At 41.0% G+C, this 24,053-nt stretch overlaps 1 non-coding gene across 1 annotated transcript; it reads right to left on the reverse strand.

Moving 5' to 3' along the window:
• Positions 1 to 23,514: 23,514 nt before the first annotated feature.
• Positions 23,515 to 23,621, reverse strand: LOC127412538 (U6 spliceosomal RNA). Its single transcript, XR_007892440.1, has one exon. It is a non-coding gene; the product is annotated as a U6 spliceosomal RNA (small nuclear RNA).
• Positions 23,622 to 24,053: the final 432 nt, after the last annotated feature.

Below are 24,053 nucleotides of genomic sequence, written 5' to 3' on the forward strand. Positions count from 1 at the left end.
ACACACGATGCATTTACTGTACATCCCATGTCATGAACGCAGCCCATTAAGCTACAACTCTGTCCTTTAAGAGCAATCTTAAAAAAGATAAGAACTCTCCTAAGATTTTTATTTATTTATTGGGAATACAAAAGATTCCTAGTTAGAAATTAGAAATTAAGTTAGAAATTAAGATGAAATTGGTAGTAAATAAGAATCTTCTTCTTAAGAGCATTTCATGAATCTGGCCCCAGGCCCCATGTAGGAGACAGGCAATCAGGATTTTCCTTTGATGTGTCACCTTTCTGTACTTTAGACTCAACAAAGTAGGAACAAATAAAAAGGAGAAGAAACTGTCTCGGTAAAAATGACTGTGTGGACATAAAATGGAATGGATGACAAATTAACCATTCCACACAACAAGACTGGGACAGCTGTGGAGTGTTTGTCATGCAGGTTGGTGTTCTTCATTAAATTGTACAACATGAAGAAAAACACAAGTTCTCATAATAAACTCTGACATAGTTCTTATAAATCTGTGGGGCAGAATGTTGATTTGGTTCAGTCTTATAAGAACCTTGGAGTGCACCTAGACAACAAACTAGAATGGAGCGGGAAAATTTAGGCTACATACAGGAATGGTCAAAGCAGACTCTACTTTATGTGGAGGCTCAGGCTCTTCAGTGTTTGCAACAAAATGTAGAGTATGCCAACAGTGTCCTTAAATAATGATTATGATTTATGGATTTAGATGTATGTGTTTTTTTATTTGTATGTATGGCTGCTGTGGTGAGACAATCTCCCCTGGTCGATAAAAAGCATTATCTTATCTTGTCTTATGTAGATGGCAAAATAAGTTGTTGGGGCTTTTCCCAATATCCCTTGCCATTTGACAATTAACTCATCCAAGGAGCACATGGAACGTCTGCGATTAACAGTGGCAGAGGAACTTCTTAAAGCCTCAGGTAATTTATTCGCTCTACAAAAACTGCATTTTGACTATGGTATGTAGATTTGTTTTATCACAAAAAAAAACAAAACAAAAAAAAAACACATTTGTAACACCATACTATCCTTTTTACATGAGTAATACAAGATCAATAAAATTTTAAATAGTAAACATATGGTAGTGTACTACTATATGCTATTTACAATATGTACCATTTGCCAACACAGCTAACATATAACTGCATGTTTTCAGTATTCAAGAGTGGACATTACTGCTCATTATGTGCTGCCTGGTGGTCCAAAAATGTTTTTGGTGGGTAATGTAGCATTGATTATACAATTTTTAATGGGCATAATATATTGTTTACAAGTGTGTGTGTGTGTGTGTGTGTGTGTGTTTGTGTGTGTGTGAGAGAGAGAGTGAGTGAGTGAGTGAGTGACAGAGAGAGAGAGAGTGAGTGAGTGAGAGAGAGAGAGAGAGAGAGAGATAGTGAGAGAGAGAGAGTGAGTGAGAGAGAGTGACTGAGTGATTACTGGGCAGTTTGATAAAATTATTATTATTATTTTCAGATTGAATGTCACCGCTGCAAGAGGTGGTTCCATGTGGCATGCCTTTCTATTTCAGACAAGCAGTTCAACAGGGCTCAAAATGTTGACTGGAAGTGCTGCCTATGTAAATAAGTGTGAATTCCTGTTGCTCCCACACACAATCTGTCTAAACATGTACATTAATAAATAAAACTTTACATAGTTCCCTGTATTGTATAGCAATTTGTCTTTCTTTTCATTTTGTTTTAGTGGTTAATTAGTGTATTCAGTTAAATTGCATTTGAATAAATTTTTCAAAATATTGCACTCAATTAAAAAAATGTCTGTTGAGTCCAAAAGGCTGTTATCTGGTGGCCAGCTGACACCAAGGTCTATTACAATACTGATAGATACAGAAATATTTACATCTGAAAAATTATTTGTAAAAATACCAAAAATCTAAAAGGTGTTCATTGTAGCTGACATGTAGATGAACACTTTGGAGTTGGTTGTAAGTAATTCTCTTCAAATTCTATTGAACTTCAAATTATGGTATTTTTTGTGTATGAGCCTATAGAGTAGGGATATACATAGCAATGTTTACATATGATTTCACAGTTTATTTTAAGAGATATAAAAAATCTAAAACGTGTGCATTATTGCTGACACGTAGATGAGCAATTTCAAATCACTATATAGTCACACAGCCATATACACAAGTGCAATGGTGTGTGAAATTCTTGGGTGCAGTTCTGATCAACATAGCAGTCGTGACAGTGATGAGACATATACCAATTTACAATAACATCAGATTAACACAACACAATTTAAACATCTGTTATACACATAATTACACTCAACAATATACAAATAATAACATACACTGTACATTATACAATACGCATTATATAGACACACATTATTCAATAAAAATAAAAAAATAAAATTAAAATATATAAAAAAGTATATATAGTGGTATATATAGAATGTACAGTATTGTACTGTATTGACATTCAGGCTGTCGGTTGATAGTCAGTTATTAAGAGAGAATATAATATAATAATAATATAATTTATGACAGTCCGGTGTGAGATATAAGAGTAAGAGTAATAAAGTGCACATACACACATACACACACACATACACAACATACACAGACACATACACAGACACAACACACACAGACACAAACACACACACACACACACATATATACACACACACAGATACACATACACACACACACCTACATACACACAATATAGATACACATTATTCAGTAAAACAAAAAGTATATATAGTATATATAGAATGTACAGTAGGTTGTATTGTACTGTATTGACATTCAGGCTGTCGGTTGATAGTAAGTTGTTAAGAGAGAATATAATATAATAATAATATAATTTATGACAGTCCGGTGTGAGATATAAGAGTAAGGGTAATAAAGTGCAGTGCTGATGTATTTTGATCGTGGGAGATCAAGAGTTCAAAAGTCTGATTGCTTGGGGGAAGAAGCTGTCATGGAGTCGGCTGGTGCGGGTCCTGATGCTGCGATACCGCCTACCTGATGGTAGCAGTGAGAACAGCCCATGGCTCGGGTGGCTGGAGTCTCTGATGATCCTCCGAGCTTTTTTCACACACCGCCTTGTATATATTTCCTGGAGGGAGGGAAGCTCACCTCCGATGATGTGTCTGGCAGTTCGCACCACCCTTTGCTGTGCTTTGTGGTTGTGGGCGGTGCTATTGCCGTACCAGGCGGAGATGCAGCCAGTCAGGATGCTCTCTACAGTGCAGGTGTAGAACCGTGTGAGGATGTGGTGGTTCATTCCAAACTTCCTCAGCCGTCTCAGGAAGAAGAGGCGCTGATGAGCCTTCTTCACATCAACTTCAGTGTGGATGGACCATGTGAGTTCCTCAGTGATGTGGACACCCAGGAACTTGAAGCTGCTGACTCTCTCCACTGGTGCTCCATTGATGGTGATGGGACTGTGTTCTCTGTCTTTTCTTCTGAAGTCCACCACAAGCTCCTTTGTCTTACTGACGTTGAGGGAGAGGTTGTGCTCCTGACACCAGTGTGTCAGAGTGTGCACCTCCTCTCTGTAGGCTGCTTCATCATTGTCAGTGATCAGACCTACCACCGTCGTGTCATCAGCAAACTTGATGGCATTGGAGCTATGTGTTGCCATACAGTCATGTGTGTACAGGGAATACAGTAATGGGCTGAGAACACCGCCCTGTGGGGCTCCAGTGTTGAGGGTTAGTGATGAGGAGATGTTGCTGCCTATTCTAACCACCTGGCATCTGCTTGACAGGAAGTCCAGGATCCAGCTGCACAGCGAGCTGTTTAAGCCCAGAGCCCGGAGTTTCTCATCTAGCTTGGAGGGCACTATGGTGTTGAATGCTGAGCTGTAGTCTACAAACAGCATTCTCACATAAGTGTTCTTTTTTCCAGGTGGGAGAGAGCAGTGTGTATTGTAGATGCAGTGGCATCATCAGTGGAGCGGTTGTTGCGGTAAGCAAACTGCAATGGATCAAGAGAGAGAGGCAGCACAGAGCAGATGTAATCTCTGATTAGTCTCTCAAAGCATTTGCTGATGATGGGGGTCAGAGCAACAGGACACAAGTCATTTAAGCAAGTTATTTTTGATTGCTTTGGAACAGGCACAATGGTGGATGTTTTAAAGCATGTGGGGACTACAGACAAAGAGAGGGAAAGGTTGAAAATGTCAGTAAAAACACCAGCCAGCTGGTTCGCACACGCTCTGATGATGCGGCCCGGAATGCCGTCTGGGCCCGCGGCTTTGCGGATATTCACCCGTCGGAAGGATCGGGTTACATCCGCTACAGAGACGGAGAGTGAACTAACGTCTGTAGCTTCGGCCGCAAGAGCTCTCTCCGCGAGGGTGGTGTTATTTCCCTCAAAACGAGCATAAAAAGTATTTAGCTCATCCGGGAGAGAGGCAGCGGTGTTCATGGCGTAGTTTTTATTCTATTTAAAGTCTGTGATGATGTTAATTCCCTGCCACATGCTTCTAGAGTTGGTGGTGTTAAACTGTCCTTCAATCTTGCTCCTGTACTGGCGTTTTGCTGTTCTGATAGTTTTTCGGAGGGCACATCTGGCTTGTTTATGCTCCTCCGCATTCCCGGAATTAAAAGCAGAGGTCTGCACATTAAGTGCCGCGTGAACATTGTTATTTATCCATGGTTTCTGGTTCAGATAGATCCGTATTGTTCTGGTCGGAACCACGTCCTCCACGCACTTTTTGATGAAACACATTACGCTATCAGCGTAAAGCTCGATGTCGTCATCAGAGGCAGACCGGAACATCTCCCAGTCCGTGTGATCTAAACAGTCTTGTAGCGTAGAGTCTGATTGGTCCAACCAGCACTGGATCGTTCTGAGGGTGGGTGCTTCCTGTTTCAGTTTCTGCCTGTAAGTGGGCAGAAGCAGAGTGGAAGAGTGATCCGATTTGCCAAATGGTGGGCGGGGGAGGGATTTGTAGCCATCCCGGAAGGGAGAGTAGCAATGGTCCAAAACCCAGTCCCCTCGTGTGTTGAAACTAATGTGCTGGTGGTATTTTGGTGTGACTGATTTTAAACTGGCTTTATTAAAGTCCCGGTCACAATGAATGTGGCCTCAGGTTTCCTTCTCACTTATACTCCCATACAGTTCCTTGATTGCCCGGTCTGTGTCGGCTTGTGGTGGGATGTACACAGCTGTGATAATGACCACTGTGAATTCCCTCAGTAGCCAGAATGGTCGACACAGAAGCATGAGAAATTCCAGATCAGGAGAGCAGAAAGACTTGATAGAATGTACGTTCCTCTGATCACACCAGGATTTGTTGATCATAAAACATACACCACCACCTCTGCTTTTACCTGAGAGATCTTTCGCTCTGTCCGCTCGGTGCACGGAGAACCCCGCGTGTTCAATGGCTGAGTCTGGAATCTCCGCAGACATCCAAGTTTCCGTAAGGCAGATAATGCAGCAGTCCCTCGTCTCTCATTGGAAAGAGATCCGCGCTTTCAGCTCGCGGAGCTTGTTATCCAGAGACTGAACATTTGCCAGTAGAATAGTGGGTAGCGGGTGTCGATTTGCGCGACGTTTTACTCTGATGAGAACGGCGGCTCTGTTTCCCCTTTTCCTGTTGCGTTTCCGTGTCCAGACTGCCCAGACAAAGGGCTCCGCTGTCGTGTTTGAAAACAGCAGGTCGGCATTGAGGTATTTCTAAATCCAGTTTTCGGTGTGCTATTGCAGAACCAATGTCCAAAAGTGTTTGTCTGTCGTAGACAATAAGGCAGACAACATCCAAGACAAAAAACATAAGAATTGTGAACAAAAACAAAACACTACTATGTTGTGTTGGAGCTCACAACGCAGCAGCCATACACGGCGCCATCTTGAGTCCAAAAAAAAAAAAAGAGGGTTGTATGACTAAGTCATTCTCTTCAAATGCTATTAAGCTTCAAATTATTTTATATTTTGTGTATGAGCCTATACAGTAGGGATATACATAGCAATGTTTACATATGATTTGACAATTTATTTTAATAGATTTAAAAAATCTAAAATGTGTGCATTATTGGTGACACCTAGATGAACACTTTGGAGTTGGTTTTGTGACTGTAGGTGATATACTTCAAATGGCATTGAAGTTAGAAATGTGTACACCAATGTTGTATGTAACTTTATAGATGGTCCCTACATTTGCTACGATTTCTGAACATCGAACATCCAATGTCAAGCCAAATTTATGGCACTCTGTAAGTGCTGCGAACCACAATCTCATAACGAAACGAAATAAACTCCAGAACGTGAGGAATAACGAAAAATAAATTATATTTGCATCGAGCCAGATCTGTATTGCTGTTCAAGCAAGTAGAATCCAAAGAAAATGAATAAGCGTGTATAATAACAAATCAAATCAAATCAAATCACTTTATTGTCACACAGCCATATACACAAGTGCAATGGTGTGTGAAATTCTTGGGTGCAGTTCCGATCAACATAGCAGTCGTGACAGTGATGAGACATATACCAATTTACAATAACATCAGATTAACACAACACAATTTAAACATCTGTTATACACATAATTACACTCAACAATATACAAATAATAACATACACTGTACAGTATACAATACGCTGTTTTTGTTTTTGTTTTTGTTTTTTTTGTTTTTTTACTATATGGATACACATTATTCAATAAAAATTAAAAATTAAAATATATAAAAAAATAAAAAAAGTATATATGTATATATATATATATATAGAATATACAGTATTGTACTGTATTGACATTCAGGCTATCGGTTGATAGTCAGTTGTTAAGAGAGAACATAATATAATAATAATAATATAATTTATGACAGTCCGGTGTGAGATATAAGAGTAAGGGTAATAAAGTGCAGTGCTGATGTATATTGATCATGAGAGATCAAGAGTTCAGAAGTCTGATTGCTTGGGGGAAGAAGCTATCATGGAGTCGGCTGGTGCGGGTCCTGATGCTGCGATACCGCCTGCCTGATGGTAGCAGTGAGAACAGCCCATGGCTCGGGTGGCTGGAGTCTCTGATGATCCTCCGAGCTTTTTTCACACAAACCGCATTACAAAGCAGTAAAAGAGCAGGCGGGGCTTCGTGGTCAGTAGTTGTCTCTAATTGGTCAGATACGATGAGCTCAAATTATAAATCGTCTGTTTTAAATTATTAATGTATGTTTTCAATTATAATTTTTTTATTTTTATATTTTACTTAAGCACTATTCAGACGGCAATTATTTAACATGGAATTATGAGGTAACCCCAGCATTTACAGGGGGTAGTCAGTGATTTTATTGCCATCCGAATCTGAAATGTCAGTGTTTATCTCCCACCTCCCGCGGACAATTCCCGGCAAAATTACCCACTGTTTTTGACATACACCAAAGTCGTGTGGTAATTTAATTACTATCCGAATCCACATCTGAGTTTATAATCCAAAAGCTGTTTTGGAAATTCTTTTTGACCACTGCTAAGTGCTATACGTTTGCGCTGCATGTAGTAACAGCTCTGGCGGTAAAGGACAGTTGTGAAAGTTGGAGGATTGTGTAACAGAATTTTTTTAAATAATTCACAATAATAAAATTATGTCGCCACTCCACCACAGTGAGTGGGAACTCTTAAGTAGACGAGAAAGAAAAACGAGAGCCAGATCACGTAAACTTTTGAAATGGTCCATGTGACGAGGAGGAGGGCGTGGCCGGACCGTGAGGGTGAATCAGATGATCAGCGGGGGAGCTTTATCTCGCTAGGAGCGGGCGACAGCGCGTCCAGTGACCGGCGAGCAAGTTTTCTCTCTCTCCCTGTGTGTATCCCGCTCGCCCTTTCCATCTCCCCACGCGGCCGTGTGTGTCTCTCTCTCACTCGCACTGGCGTCTCCGGCCCCCCTTTATCTCCCTCTCCCGCTGATCATCTGATTCAGCGCCGGCCATAAACATTCACGGCCGGCCACACCCTCCTCCTCGTCACACTCCTCCCCCGCCTGATTCAGGCCGGGGTGCCACCGGTCTGACTCACAACCCCACCCCCCACATCTCTGGAGGGGAGACGCTGCCCTTCTAGCCATTCTGTCAGCCAGTGGTCCACCCTGCCTCCTGGGAACCTGGGGGAGAGACGAGGGGAGGCATGGGGAGAGGGAAAGGGTGAGCGGGAGACACACAGGGAGAGAGAGAGGAGAGAGAGAGAAAACCTGCTCGCCAGTCCCTGGACACACTGTCGCCCGGCCCTCAACTGCTCCTCCCTTTCTGGCGGACGACTGTTCGCTCCTCCCCCGGTGGACGACAGCGAGCCCCCCGACCCCTGGCAGACGGCAGTGGTTCCTCCAGCTCTCGGCAGCCAGCAGCGACCCCTCTGTCCCCAGGCAGACAGTCGCAGCTGTTCCTCTGGCAGACGGCAGCGGCGAGGACTCCGCAACAGCGCATCCCTCCTCCTAACCAAGTTTCGGCACCAATGTAACAGATAAAGGATGGGCAAGGAGGAGGCGGGAACCGGCTGAACAGTCAACATAATGTTTAACGTAAAACTCAACATAAAACAAGCATAAACAAACACACAAACATGCAGTGTGGCCGTGTGCGTCTCTCTCTCCCTCGAACTGGTGCCTCCGGCTCCCCTTTATCTCACTCTCCCGCTGATCATCTGATTCAGCGCCGGCCATGCACCCTCACGGCCCAGCCATGCCCTCCTCCTCGTCACAGTCCATTATTATGGCAGCAATGTAATAAAATTGTAATATATCACATTTTAATGTAGAAAACAAACCCCATTTCGTGTTCTGTCCAATTTTTGAAACATTCGCGGGTGAAATGCCTCAAACACAACTGTGACCTCTCTGATATCACTCCTTCTTCGAAATTCAAAAAATCAAGCCATCAAGCCCGCAACCAGTGTATTTGGGGGATTGGGAAAAGGGTTTTGGGAGAGCCACAACCTAAAACGCACCTCCTCGCCATCTCTGTTTGTTATGTGCCTTTTTTACTCGCTGTCAAACTCGCTTTTCATGTGTATCATTATCCAGACCACAACTTAAGATATGCATACAAGTTTTAGGCACTTGTGAAAAATGTTGCTTAGTGAGGATGTCTTCATAAAATAATGCCATAAATAGTTTTTATTTATCACTTAATGTCATACAAAGCCCAGTAAACATAAAAAAGCTAAATCAATATTCGGCGTGACCACTTTTGCCTTTAAAACAGCATGTCACAGTCGTCATAAATGTATGAATAAACAGTTGGCCTGTCGTTAGGTTGCATGCAAGCGCTGTGGTGAGCTAGTCACCTAGAAAGCTATATTGCGTCATTTCAAAACTGATAAAAGTATATTGTATCTGGTGGTGTTCCTTATGTAAGGGGGTCTTTAGCCTACTTACCATATTTTCACTTAGCCTACATTCATCTTCGCAAATTCTATGGAATGATGTTCACGAAGGTTGTAGGAAAGAGTGGGGCACAAACAAAAACTTTTTGGTTTTCTTAAGTTTGTGCAAATACACTTGGAGTTCAAATAATTTTTCTTTTTTCACATAAATTGAACACATATCTGGTATAGGGCTGGGCGATAGGACGATGTTATCGGATATCGATGATGTTTTGCAAATATCCTGATGCTGATTGCGGTAATCATTGACAGACGATGATCGACAATATCAGGAAATGGCAAAACCATGGATCTGGGAAGTCGCCAAATAAACTCAGCAAAAAAAAAAAAAAAAAAAAAAGAAATGTCCCTTTTTCAGGACACTGTATTTTAAAGATAATTTTGTAAAAATCCAAATAACTACAGATCTTTATTGTAAAGGGTTTAAACAATGTTTTCCATGCTTGTTCAACGAACCATAAACAATTAATGAACGTGTACCTGTGGAACGGTCGTTAAGACACTAACAGCTTACAGATGGTAGGCAATTAAGGTCACAGCTATAAAAACTTAGGACACTAAAGAGACCTTTCTACTGACTCTGAAAAACACCAAAAGAAAGATGCCCAGGGTCCCTGCTCATCTGCGTGAACATGCCTTAGGTATGCTGCATGGAGGCATGTGGACTGCAGATGTGGCCAGGGCAATAAATTACAATGTCCGTACTGTGAGCACCTAAAACAGCGCTACAGGGAGACAGGAAGGACAGCTGATTGTCCTCGCAGTGGCAGACCATGTGTAACAACACCTGCACAGGATCGGTACATCCGAATATCACACCTGCGGGACAGGTACAGGATGGCAACAACAACTGCCCGAGTTACACCAGGAATGCACAATCCCTCCATCAGTGCTCAGACTGTCTGCAATAGGCTGAGAGAGGCTGGACTGAGGGTTGTAGGCCTGTTGTAAGGCAGGTCCTTACCAGACATCACCGGCAACGTCACCTATGGGCACAAACCCACCTTCGCTGGACCAGACAGGACTGGCAAAAAGTGCTCTTCACTGATGAGTCGTGGTTTTGTCTCACCAGGGGTGGTGGTCGGACTCACTTTTATCATCGAAGGAATGAGCGTTACACCGAAGCCTGTACTCTGGAGCGGGATCGATTTGGAGGTGGAGGGTCCGTCATGGTCTGTGGCGGTGTGTCACAGCATCATCGGACTGAGCTTGTTGTCATTGCAGGCAATCTCAATGCTGTTCATTACAGGGAAGACATCTTCCTCCCTCGTGTGGTACCCTTCCTTCTGCCATGGTCAGCGAAGAGCCCATATCTCAATCCCATTGAGCACGTCTGGGACCTGTTAGATTGGAGGGTGAGGGCTAGGGCCATTCCCCCCAGAAATATCCGGGAACTTGCAAGTGCCTTCGTGGAAGAGTGGGGTAACATCTCACAGCAAGATCTGGCAAATCTGGTGCAGTCCATGAGGAGGAGATGCACTGCAGTAATTAATGCAGCTGGTGGCCACACCAGATACTGACTGTTACTTTTGACCCCCACCCCCCTTTGTTCAGGGACACATTATTCCATTTCTGTTAGTCACATGTCTGTGAAACTTGTTCAGTTTATGTCCTAGTTGTTGAATCTTTTTATGTTCATACAAATATTTACACATGTTAAGTTTGCTGAAAATAAAAGCAGTTGAAAGTAGCCTAGTTTCCATACACTTTTTGCGCTATTTTGTTATCGACAAAGTGAAAATGCGTTTTTCTGAAAATTTGCATCTTCTGCCTGTTTCCATTCAAATGGCCTTTTATCGATAAAAATGGTGTGCGTGATGATGTCATGCCTAATAAAACACTTTGTCGCGTAAGTTTTGGTTTATCGCAAAAGAAATCTGCCCTTCTGCCGTTTCCATACAGAAATGTGTGTTTATGGCTAATTCGCCTCCCAGATGTCCCTAATTTTTTAGGGGAGAGTATTGAGACAATTCATTGAAATTAGCCAGCTTACTGTCATTTTAATTTCACAAATAAAAGCAATCAGAAGAGGAGGAAATGCAATCAAAAAGGAACAGTTGCCCTTCTGATGGGACTGTAATATTGGTCCTGATGTTGCGCCTATCGCAGGTTGCCACCGGTTCTGACCCAAAAGCAAATCATCATGGCCCTGTTCAAGCTGGCAACCTGCACCAAGTAGCGGGGGAAACTTTCGGTCTTAGTATAAGGACATCCATCGATGAGTATATGCTGTGTGCACAGCTATCAAAGAAAAATGTATGATCAGGTTTAACATATGATACATTCCTGATATTCAACAGGCTATATTGAACAATCATCTAATCTAAAGCATTGCCATTACAACTGCATTATGTCCCGCATATTTGTCCAGCAACTTTTAATGATCAACTGAACTTGATTATCATCTCAAATTAATTTTAGCGTCATAATGCAATTTACATTTTCTGAAGAAGCTCAGCAAATGCGATCCGAGGTAAAGAGGGTTAGATTTAAAATATTTAAAAGGTTTAAAATCAAACGAGATTCAAAAGCTCGTTTTCTAAAAGTGAACTCATTGGACAAATAGTTCTGCTAGTTTATAGTCTTGAAAAAAGTGTAGAACATTCTGAGAATGTCATTCAGCCAACTTTGTTTGTCTACAGAACAGGGTAAGGCTAATTTAAGTTTGTGTAAAAAAAAAAAAAAAAAGACATATATAGGTCTAAAAATATTTTTTTTTCGTTTGGTCATTTATTTAATTTAATACAGGAAAATTTGCCGGCATTTTTTCAAAAGTAGCCTAAGCTAAACAATAATTTTATAGAACTGGGCTATATGTTAGTGCTCCAAAAAAGCACACTGATGCTTTTCTCCTAGTATTGTGTATTTAGTTTTAATTTAAAACATCTTTGTGCATAGAAATGATATGTTTTTTGTATTGTGGGCTAATTTCATGACTGCCGTCTATTATTTTGAATGGTGTGGAAAAGCAACTTTAATAAATAAATGGATGTCTACCGCAATTAATTAATCACAAACAGTAGCCATTCATTTGTTCTCTGTGCACTTGTCGATGTGCATGATATGAGATCTTTGTGTTGGCACTCCTGGAAGTGTCATGTTTGCAGATATGCCGTTAAGATCAATCCATAATCACGTACAATAAATTGGCTTTCAAGGATCTTATTCCTTGTCGTCATGATTAACACAGGCTAACGATTGGGGCAAATTCTGTCATGTGACAATACATTTTTGCGTTAATTCCAATTTTCTCAACAAAAAGTGTTACCAAACCAGTTTTTTGCTACATTTGATGTATCAACATAGAGTTTATGCGCTAGAGTTAAACGGAAAAATATTACGTAGACTAATTTGCATTTCCATCAGCTTAATTTTGATGCACTAAAACTTTTTCTCAAAAACTCATTGGATGGAACCGTATTTAGTGAGAGGACGTTTCTTTTTTTGCTGAGTTTATATTAAACAGTAGCCCAGGGTGTGAAACTAGCACCTGCCATCTGCAAAATGCGAGGAGGCTGAATCCAGTTCGCAAGCTCCTCGTCCAAATGTATTTCATGCACTGGTAATTTTGCTCATCTACCCGCAACAGGCGGGCGACCTGTAAAATGTCTCAGAATGACACATGACAAGAAATGCTGCAGACAAAAGAAAAGCTGTCAATGCCTGTGTCTGATTCGCTGTTTGTTCAGAGTCGTGCAGCACGGGCCTGTCATGTGGAACACATGCATTTAAAGAGTTTTCACTCTTTTTTTTCTCTGTTTCATTTGTCTGAAAACTTTTTGCAAGAATAATGTTGTCTATGAGAATGCTGCAAATTATCTCTGATCATCTCAGGAGGTGCTGTGAGTTTAGTTTGCACAAAGATTTTGGTCACTTTGCTGTGACTTGATTAATACATAATATGCCAAATCATTATTATTACAGACAAGCTTAAATAAAACAACAACAAAAAATATGCTATATTATTTTGAAATACGATTGAAAAAAGCCTCTTTAACTCTTCAGATTAGTGTTAATTGTGTGGGAAATATAATATCAATGTAATGTAATCAGTTTCTTGGGAATGTTGGTGAAGACTTTAAATTTATGTCCTTTTCCCCCATTGTAAATTCACAAAGCCAAACACCAGTTACTTGCCAAGGATTAACAAATGTATTCATTCTTTGTAGTAGTTATTAGCCATAGGAGAGAAAGCAAAATTTGGAGAATGGTGTCATATGGTGGTCTTCTCGTCTCCTTCAGTCTTTCTCTGAAGAAAATACATTTGCAAGGCATATTTAAGTATACCTTAGCAAAAAACAACAACACATACTTCATTGTTTAAAATGACTTCCCCTCTGCTCTTAATGTGAATCACATGTCTCTACTTACATATGCAACTTATGTAAAGCTTGTAATACAAATGATCAATACTACTAAATGGTTATAAATACTAATACTGACTAGCATGAACATTTTGTTTACAGTTGGTATGCATAGGTTGAGACAGGATTCAAACACCAACCCGCACGCTAGGAGGCTACAGTGCTACCCACTGAACCACCGTGCTGCCTAGAGGTCATGACCACAGAAAATATATTAGTATTGTACAGGAACTGGAGATGGCCACAATTGTTGATATCAGTGAACAAGTGTATATTTATGTAGGGGCAGAATGAGATACAGCAAGAACTCTGAGGGACACTTGATCACAGCTTCAGTCAGTCCAAGGAGCAAACGGTAATGCATCATTGTCCACTAATCACAGTTTAACAGCTAGCAGCAAACTCCTCGAAAATGGACAACATGCAATGTATAACCTTTTGTTTTACTGTTGGTGCAAGGGATGGAACAACTTGATGTTAATGGTCATGATCACTGGAAAAATATAACAGGAGATGAACCAGAAGACTTTGAGGTGGACATTATTGCTTGTATGGATGGACCTATATGAAAATATGGAGTGCATCATGGATTTGTTTTCATCCTTTTGTGGATGCCATGCTAAGCTTAATTTTAGTATACAGGTGCATCTCAATAAATTAGAATGTCGTGGAAAAGTTCATTTATTTCAGTAATTCAACTCAAATTGTGAAACTCGTGTATTAAATAAATTCAATGCACACAGACTGAAGTAGTTTAAGTCTTTGGTTCTTTTAATTGTGATGATTTTGGCTCACATTTAACAAAAACCCACCAATTCACTATCTCAAAAAATTAGAATATGGTGACATGCCAATCAGCTAATCAACTCAAAACACCTGCAAAGGTTTCCTGAGCCTTCAAAATGGTCTCTCAGTTTGGTTCACTAGGCTACACAATCATGGGGAAGACTGCTGATCTGACAGTTGTCCAGAAGACAGTCATTGACACCCTTCACAAGGAGGGTAAGCCACAAACATTCATTGCCAAAGAAGCTGGCTGTTCACAGAGTGCTGTATCCAAGCATGTTAACAGAAAGTTGAGTGGAAGGAAAAAGTGTGGAAGAAAAAGATGCACAACCAACCGAGAGAACCGCAGCCTTATGATTGTCAAGCAAAATCGATTCAAGAATTTGGGTGAACTTCACAAGGAATGGACTGAGGCTGGGGTCAAGGCATCAAGAGCCACCACACACAGACATGTCAAGGAATTTGGCTACAGTTGTCGTATTCCTCTTGTTAAGCCACTCCTGAACCACAGACAACATCAGAGGCGTCTTACCTGGGCTAAGGAGAAGAAGAACTGGACTGTTGCCCAGTGGTCCAAAGTCCTCTTTTCAGATGAGAGCAAGTTTTGTATTTCATTTGGAAACCAAGGTCCTAGAGTCTGGAGGAAGGGTGGAGAAGCTCATTGCCCAAGTTGCTTGAAGTCCAGTGTTAAGTTTCCACAGTCTGTGATGATTTGGGTTGCAATGTCATCTGCTGGTGTTGGTCCATTGTGTTTTTTGAAAACCAAAGTCACTGCACCCGTTTACCAAGAAATTTGGAGCACTTCATGCTTCCTTCTGCTGACCAGCTTTTTAAAGATGCTGATTTCATTTTCCAGCAGGATTTGGCACCTGCCCACACTGCCAAAAGCACCAAAAGTTGGTTAAATGACCATGGTGTTGGTGTGCTTGACTGGCCAGCAAACTCACCAGACCTGAACCCCATAGAGAATCTATGGGGTATTGTCAAGAGGGAAATGAGAAACAAAGACCAAAAAATGCAGATGAGCTGAAAGCCACTGTCAAAGAAACCTGGGCTTCCATACCACCTCAGCAGTGCCACAAACTGATCACCTCCATGCCACGCCGAATTGAGGCAGTAATTAAAGCAAAAGGAGCCCCTACCAAGTATTGAGTACATATACAGTAAATGAACATACTTTCCTGAAGGCCAACAATTCACTAAAAATGTTTTTTTTTTATTGGTCTTATGATGTATTCTAATTTTTTGAGATAGTGAATTGGTGGGTTTTTGTTAAATGTGAGCCAAAATCATCACAATTAAAAGAACCAAAGACTTAAACTACTTCAGTCTGTGTGCACTGAATTTATTTAATACACGAGTTTCACAATTTGAGTTGAATTACTGAAATAAATGAACTTCTCCACGACATTCTAATTTATTGAGATGCACCTGTATGTGCTGTCTTAGCAAGCACATATGTGTTGAACTGCTCAAGGTATATGTAGCCCTCTTGTCTCAGCAAACTCTCAGCAAGGTGGTAAGGACCAGGAAGTAACCTTGCCACTTTGAATATAGTGCACTACAGAAATATTTGGGCTGTTTATAAAAGGGGTTGACATACTGATTGATGTAATAGCTCAGGGATAGGGAAAGGATTACTGAAAGAGTTAATACACACAAATGATGCATTATGTGTGAAAACATCTTTGAACCAAAAAGGGATAGATACACTTGATGATGTAATAGGGCACAGAACAGCAGTGGGTGTGGCCTCTATATTGCTGATTTTATGAAAAGATACACATTAAGCAGATTGATGTGATGTACACCCTGGCGGTGGACCCATCTGGTGATTAACAAGAAACCCAATGTGGAGCAAGCAGTAATATGACAGAATTTTTGAGACAGTCTTTATAACCATTTCAAATAATCTATTGGAAGCAGAGCAATTAACTGTTTTCAACAAATAAATGCACAACAGCTGTCATAACTAGCATCCAACCCAATATGTCTTAAGCACTGAAAATAAATGACTTAGCCAAGTGTCTACTAGGTGGTAACAGACTGAAGACACATCTTTGGACATTTCAAATCCAATGCCTGTTGAAAAAGCTACATGCACAATGCTGGATAGTGATAGGAGTTATTTTAGCACTACCTCCTTTACAAGGGAAAAGTATTATCTCAATAAGATGTCAAAGGTTGATGTAATGGCTAAAGACAGGCTTAGGGTTACGGTTAAATCTAAAGTCAAAGCTGAGTTCCACATATGATGAGATCACCTACTAAACAAAAGACAAGGACACGTGCTGATGGTTACAGAGTACCAGATGTAGGGGGTGTGGCCTCTATTGTGTTAATTTTTTTAAAAGAGATCCATCCATCCATCCTCTATAGTCGCTTACTGTTTATAGGGTTGCGGGAAGTGCTGGAGCCTATCCAAGCCAACTCAGGCTGAAGAAAGGGAAACATCCTGGACAGGTGGCCAGTCCATCACAGGGCTCACACACACAGGCAAACTCACACTCACTAAAGACACTTATGTGCTCAAACTGATACTTCAGACAGGACCGCAGACCAGGGACTCAGTTTGGACGGTGAGTATGTCTGTGCTGCTAACAAAAGTAGTAGCGGACCTGGAGGATCTTGCTGTAATAGGTCGATCGATAACGACGATGGAGGTGAAATTCTCTTGAGTTGGTTACAAGAATCGGGGACGTCGAGAGATGGGTCAATTATCTGGAGTCATCGGAGAGGGAATTAGCTGCTAATCCGCTAGCGACCAAAGTAGATTTGGAACACGTTTGGGAAAAACTGGAGGATTTGGAGAATCGTAATCAGTGAAACAACGTCCGAACTGTTGGAAATTCTGAGCATGAGGAAGGCAGAGATATGGTAAAATTCCTAGATGAGCTCTTCCCGAGTCTGCTTGACATAACAGGCCATAAACTGGAAATCGAGTGAGCTCACAGGTCCTGGCTCACAGATCCGCTGAGGGAGACAGGCCCCGATCAATTCTGGCCACATTTCTGAGATCATCCAATAAAGATCTTGTGTTACGTGAGGTGAGAGCAAAGGAAAGCTCTCTTGGAAAAACCACAGTATTTTCTTGTTCCCAGACTTTGCGAATTTGACAAGAGAGAAACGTGATCAATTCAATGAATGCAAGAAACTCTTACATCAATGGAAGGTCACTTTTGCACTGATGTTTCCGGCCAAACTGAGAATAGATGCTAAGGATGGCCGCAAAATATTTACATGCCCACAGCAAGCATTGTCTTTCACAGAGATAATGGGGTGAGTAAGCCATTTGGTGTTTAGCACATTGCCCCCCAAGTGAGCTTGACTCACTGAACATACACTTGATCATCTGAGGAAGCTGGGCGCCATTTTTTATTTTTTTTTGGTTACACCTAGCGGCAGGAGTTTGTTTTGTGTAATAACACTCCTTCAAGAAACTCTTGCATCGATGGAGGATCGCTTTTGCACTGATGTTTCTGGCCAAATTGAGAATAGATACTAAGGGTGGCTGCAAAATATTTATATGCCCACAACAAGTGATGTCTTCCATAAAATCAATGGACTGATGAAATCATGGTGTATTTCTCATGTTGCCCCCAAGTGAGTTTGACTCGCTGAACATACACTTGATCATCCGAGGAAGCTGGGCGCCTTCCTTGTTTCTTTTTGTGCTGGTTTCGCCTAGCAGCTGGAATTTGTTTTGTGGAATAACATTCCTTCGGGACAGTTGTGGATGAATCTGCTTGTTCTTTGTGCTTGTGCCTCTTATTGGCTGGAGTTTGTTTTGTGGAGTATTTTTGCAGGACATTGGAAGGATTAGGTCATCTGCTGCATTCACGAACAGCCAGCTCAATGAACATTCGTTTGACTGCCAGAAGAAACTGAACAGCTTTTTTTTTGTGTGCTGGTTCCTCTAGTGGCTGGAGTTTGTTTTGTGAGGGAACACGCCCTCTAGACAGTTTTGTGAATTAATCTACATGTTCTTTATGTTTATTCTGCCTATTGGCTGGAGTTTGTTTTATAGATTACTTTCTGTTATGTAATTCTGTCTCACAAAATTTGTAAAGAAGCACCGGAATTGAGTAATCTGACGGCAAATTTGTCACGGGGACTCTTGTAGGCGTACATGGACTGTTTGAGTTCAGAGGGATGGACGCCGGTTGGCGCTGTCATGTGCAGGGTTAATGCACACATTTTTCTTTATTCTGTTTGTTTGGTTCGGGGGAAGTTCGGGTTTGACTGTTGCACTAATGTTGGAATGTGGTTTTATAATCTTGTTTTTGACACACAATCTATTTTTCCTAATATGTCAAAATGTCAAATGTTAGTATGAGTGGATTGTCTCTCTCCATGTGGAATGTGAATGGGTTGGAGCACCCCATAAAAAGAAGGAAGGATATTTCTTTTATTAAACATAAGAAATATGACATAGTGTTTCTTCGAGAAACGCATCTTTCCCTGCAGGAAGCTGAAAAATTTGGGAAGATATGGGGTGGACATATTCTCTTTAGTGTTGGCTCAAGTAAGAGCAGGGGAGTCATTACACTGATAAGTAAACATCTACTATTCAAATGTCTCAAACGGATTAAAGATAAATTAGGAAGAGTCATTATTGTTTTAGCAGAAATTCAGGGGCAAAGGTTGATTTTGGCTAATATTTACACACCTAATGTTGATGATCAGGGCTTTTTTATAGATCTTGAAGGGATGTTGCAAGCCGCTGGCAACATCCCTTCAAGATCTATAAAATCTTAGTGAAGCAAAAGTGTGTAAGCCCCCTAGAGCAACAGTGACGCTTCACAGGATGTGTAAAAATCTTGGTCTTACAGATATTTGGAGACTTTTGAACCTATCTGGTAGGGACTATACATTCTTTTCATCAGTCCATAAGATTTATTCTAGAATATATATATATTTTTTTATATCTGTCCCTCATTTCATCTGTTGTTGATTGCTCAATTGGAAACATCTTAGTCTCAGATCACACCTTGGTGAATTTAGAGGTGTTGCCAAATACGGAGAAAAAGAAGTCATATAGTTGGCACTTTAATGTATCCCTTTTGCAAAATCCTGAACTGCAACAAACGTTAAAGGCTGAAATCAATGTTTATATGGAGACCAACTGGTCCTCAGTATCCTCTGTGGGGCCTTGGGAGGCACTTAAGGATGTTCTTATTTGCCGGATCATACAGTATGCCTCATTCATAAAAGCTTCCAAAGCACAAGAACTCGTGGAGTTAGAAGGGAATTTTAAAAGTGCTGAGGCAGAGCTGAAGTGCCAAATGTCGTCTGAAGACCTTAAAGAATTGACCCGATTGAAATACAGATCTAATACTATTTTGTTACGGAAGGTGGAGTTTTGGCTATTCAGGGCAAGACAGTCTTACTTTGAGTAGGGTGACAAAGCAGGGAAGCTTTTGGCTAGATATATAAAGCAGAGAGAGTCTTTTTCTACCATTCCCTCAGTGAGAACTGCTAGTGGTGAAATATTTACCTCAGATATTAATAATGCTTTTAAAGAATTCTGTCTTGATCTTTACAGTTCCACATCTTCGTCTACTGATGAAGATATTAGAAACTTTGTGGAACCATTAGATCTCCCTAAACTGATGAATGAGCAAAAAACTTGCCTTGATTCTGAGATAACTTTGGAGGAGCTTGATGAGGTAATTAAGGCTTTACCTACAGCCAAAACTCTGGGGCCAGACGGCTTTGCCGTTTAATTTTATAGATCTTATGCTACAGAGCTTGCTCCACTTTTTTTGAAATTTATACAGAATCATTAAAGAATGGAAAGCTTCCGCCAACCATGACACAAGCCCAGATCAGTCTGATACTTAAAAGGACAAAGATCCAAGCAAGTGTAAGAGTTACCATCCAATTTCCCTTGATTCAGCTAGACGTAAAAAATTTTGTCACAAATTCTGACTAATCGATTAAGTAAAGTTATGACATCTCTTATACATATAGATCAGGTGGGGATTATTCGGGGTCATAGTTCATCTGATAACATTAGGCGTTTCATCAATATCATGTGGTCAGTGGCGAATGATCAGGTCTAGTCGCTGCCATCTCACTTGACGCCGAAAAGGTGTTTGATATGATAGAATGGGATTATCTACTAAATTACTTTATAGACACACGGAAAGCGGCGGTACAAACAAATTGATTAATTTCAGTTTATTTTACTCTGGGTAGGGGCACCCGGCAGGATTGCCCTCTTTCCCCATTATTGTTCTGTCTTGCCCTGGAACATTTAGCAGCCGCGATAAGAATTTAAGATTTTATTATTTGTCTCCGACCCCATTTGATCTATGCCTTGCCTCCATAGGATTATTAATTCCTTCTCTAAGTTCTCAGGATACAGAGTCAATTGGTCTAAATCTGAAGCTTTGGCTCTGACAGCGTACTGCCCAGTAATGGCTTTTCAACCGGGCACCTTCCAGTGGCCCAAACAGGGCATCATGTATTTGGGCATTTCATTCCCAGCAAATTTGTGTGATTTAGTTAGAGTTAATTTTGACACTTTAATAAAAAGGTTTTTGAGCAATGTGGGTAGGTGGGCTTCATTACATTTATCTATGATTGGGAAGGTTTTTTTTTTTTCTCCCAATTTGGAATGCCCAAATCCCAATGTGCTTTTAAGTCCTTGTGGTCATGTAGTGATTCACCTCAGTCTGGGTGGTGGAGGACAAATCCCAGTTGCATCTGCATCTGAGACTGTCAACCTGCACATCTTATCATGTGGCTTGTTGAATGTGTTGCCACAGAGACATAGTGTGTGTGGAGGCTTCATGCCATCCACCATGGCAACCATGCTCAACTCACCAAGAACGAACTACATTATAGTGACCATAAGGAGTTTACCCCATTGACCGGGCCAATTTGGTTGCTTAGGAGACCTGGCTGGAGTCACTCAGCACACCCTAGGATTCAAACTAGCTTGCTCCAGGGCTGGTAGCCAGTGTATTTTACCACTGAGCTATCCAGGCCCCTTATGATTGGGAAGGTTAATGTTATTAAAATGAATTGTATTCCAAAATTTAACTACCTGCTACAGTCTCTCCCAGTAGATGTCCTCCTCTCTTATTTCAAGCACTTTGATAACATAGTGAAGACCATTATCTGGAATGATAAACGTCCCAAATTGCATTTCAACAAATTACGTAGGCCGATTGACAATGGTGGGCTAGGCCTACCCAAGATATTGTTTTATTAATAATTTATAAAACATTTAATTGCTCTGCTTCCAATTTGTTTAGAAACAGTTATAAAATCGACTCAAAGACTCTCTCGTATATTTGCTTGCACCACATTGGGATTCTTGTTACTGACCAGATGGGTCCAGCGTCAGGGTGTTCATGGCATCAATCTGCTTACTGTAGTATCTTTTCATAAAATGAGCAAAATAGAGACCACGCCCACTGCCACTGATGGTCTGTGCCCTATTACATCATCAAGTGTATCTACCCCTTTTTGGTACGTAGATGTTTTCACACATAATGTCTAAATGCATCATTTGTACAACCAATAATTGCACAACAGAAAATATCACAAAAAATCTTGAACACTGAAAAGAAATCACTGAGCCAAGTGCCTACTAGGTGGTAAAAGACTGAGGACACATCTTTGGACAATGAAAATCCAATGCCTGTAGAAAAAGCTACATGTACATTGCTGGATAATGATAGCAGTTCTTTTAGCATTTTAGCACTAGTATTATCTCAATAATACGTCAAAGGTTGGTTTAAGAACTAAAGATGCATTTAGAATTATGGCTAAATGTGAAGTTAAAACTGAGTTCCACATATGATGAGATCACCTACTAATCAAAAGACAAGGACACATGCTCATGGTTACAATGTACCAGATGTAGGGGGTGTGGCCTATATTGTGTTAATTTAAAAAAGCGATTTTCCCATCCTCTATAGCCGCTTATCCTTTACAGGTTAGGAGGAAGTGCTGGAGCCTATCCAAGCCATCTCAGGATGTAGGCAGGGAAACTTCCTGGACGGGTGGCCAGTCTATCACAGGGCTTACACACACAGGCAAACACATTCAAACACTCACTAAAAGAAATTTTAGCATCTCAAATCACTTGACCTTTATGTCTTTGGACTGTGAAGTGCTGGAGCCTATCCAAGCCATCTCAGGATGAAGGCAGGGAAACTTCCTGGACGGGTGGCCAGTCTATCACAGGGCTTACAGACACAGGCAAACACATTCAAACACTCACTAAAGGAAATTTTAGCATCTCAAATCACTTGACCTTTATGTCTTTGGACTGTGAAGTGCTGGAGCCTATCCAAGCCATCTCAGGATGAAGGTAGGGTAACTTCCTGGACGGGTGGCCAGTCTTTCACAGGGCTTACAGACACAGGCAAACACATTCAAACACTCACTAAAGGAAAATTTAGCATCTCAAATCACTTGACCTTTATGTCTTTGGACTGTGAGGGACACCACAACACTGAGAAGACAGCCACACAAACAAAGGGAGATCATTCAAACTCCACACAAAACAGCACAGGATGAGATGGAACTCAAACCATCAACCTTTGGGCTACAAGTTGACAGGGCTGACCACTGAGCCACTCGGAAAATTGGATAGCAGAGCAAAGAAAAGTAATGTACAGGAACTGGGGATGGCCACAATTGTTGATTTCAGTGATAAAAGGCATTTTTAAGTAGGAGAGGAATGAGATACAACAAAGACTATGAGGCACACTAGATCATAGCTTCAGTAAGTCCAAGAAGTGAACAGAAATGCATCAATTTCTTCCAATCACAGTATAACAGCAAATTGAAAAACCCAAGCTCTTCGAAAATGGATAACATGCTGTGTAAAATCCTTTGTTTTACTGTTGGTGCAAGGGGGTGTAAAAACTTGTTAATGGTCATGATCACTGGGAAGACCTATCAGGAGATGTACCTGAAGACTTTGAGGAGGACATTATTGCTTGTACGGATGGACCTAAATGAAAATATATGGAGCGCTTCACGGATTTGCGTGTCATCCTTTCGCAGGGGCCATGCTAATCTTCTCTGTATCGATCCAATTTTAGTATATGTGCTGCCTTAGCAAGCACAAATGTGATGTGCCGCTCAAGGTATATGTAGCCCTCTTGTCTCAGCAAGCTCTCAGCAAGGTGGTAAGGACCAGGAAGTAACCTTGCCACTTTGAATCAGTGGCTACAGAAATCTTTGGGCTATTTTACCTAGGGCTTGACAATGATTGATGTAATAGGTCACTCAGTTTAGGGATAAGGTAACTGAAAGAGTTAATACTTACAAATGATGCATTTAGACATTATGTGTGAAAACATCTACGTACCAAAAAGGGGTAGATACACTTGATGATGTAATAGGGCACAGACCATCAGTGGCAGTGGGCGTGGTCTCTATTTTGCTCATTTTATGAAAAGATACTACAGTAAGCAGATTGATGCCATGAACACCCTGGCGCTGGACCCATCTGGTCAGTAACAAGAATCCCAATGTGGTGCAAGCAAAAATACGAG

Source organism: Myxocyprinus asiaticus, chromosome 21, assembly GCF_019703515.2.
Source record: "Myxocyprinus asiaticus isolate MX2 ecotype Aquarium Trade chromosome 21, UBuf_Myxa_2, whole genome shotgun sequence".
NCBI lineage: Eukaryota > Metazoa > Chordata > Actinopteri > Cypriniformes > Catostomidae > Myxocyprinus > Myxocyprinus asiaticus.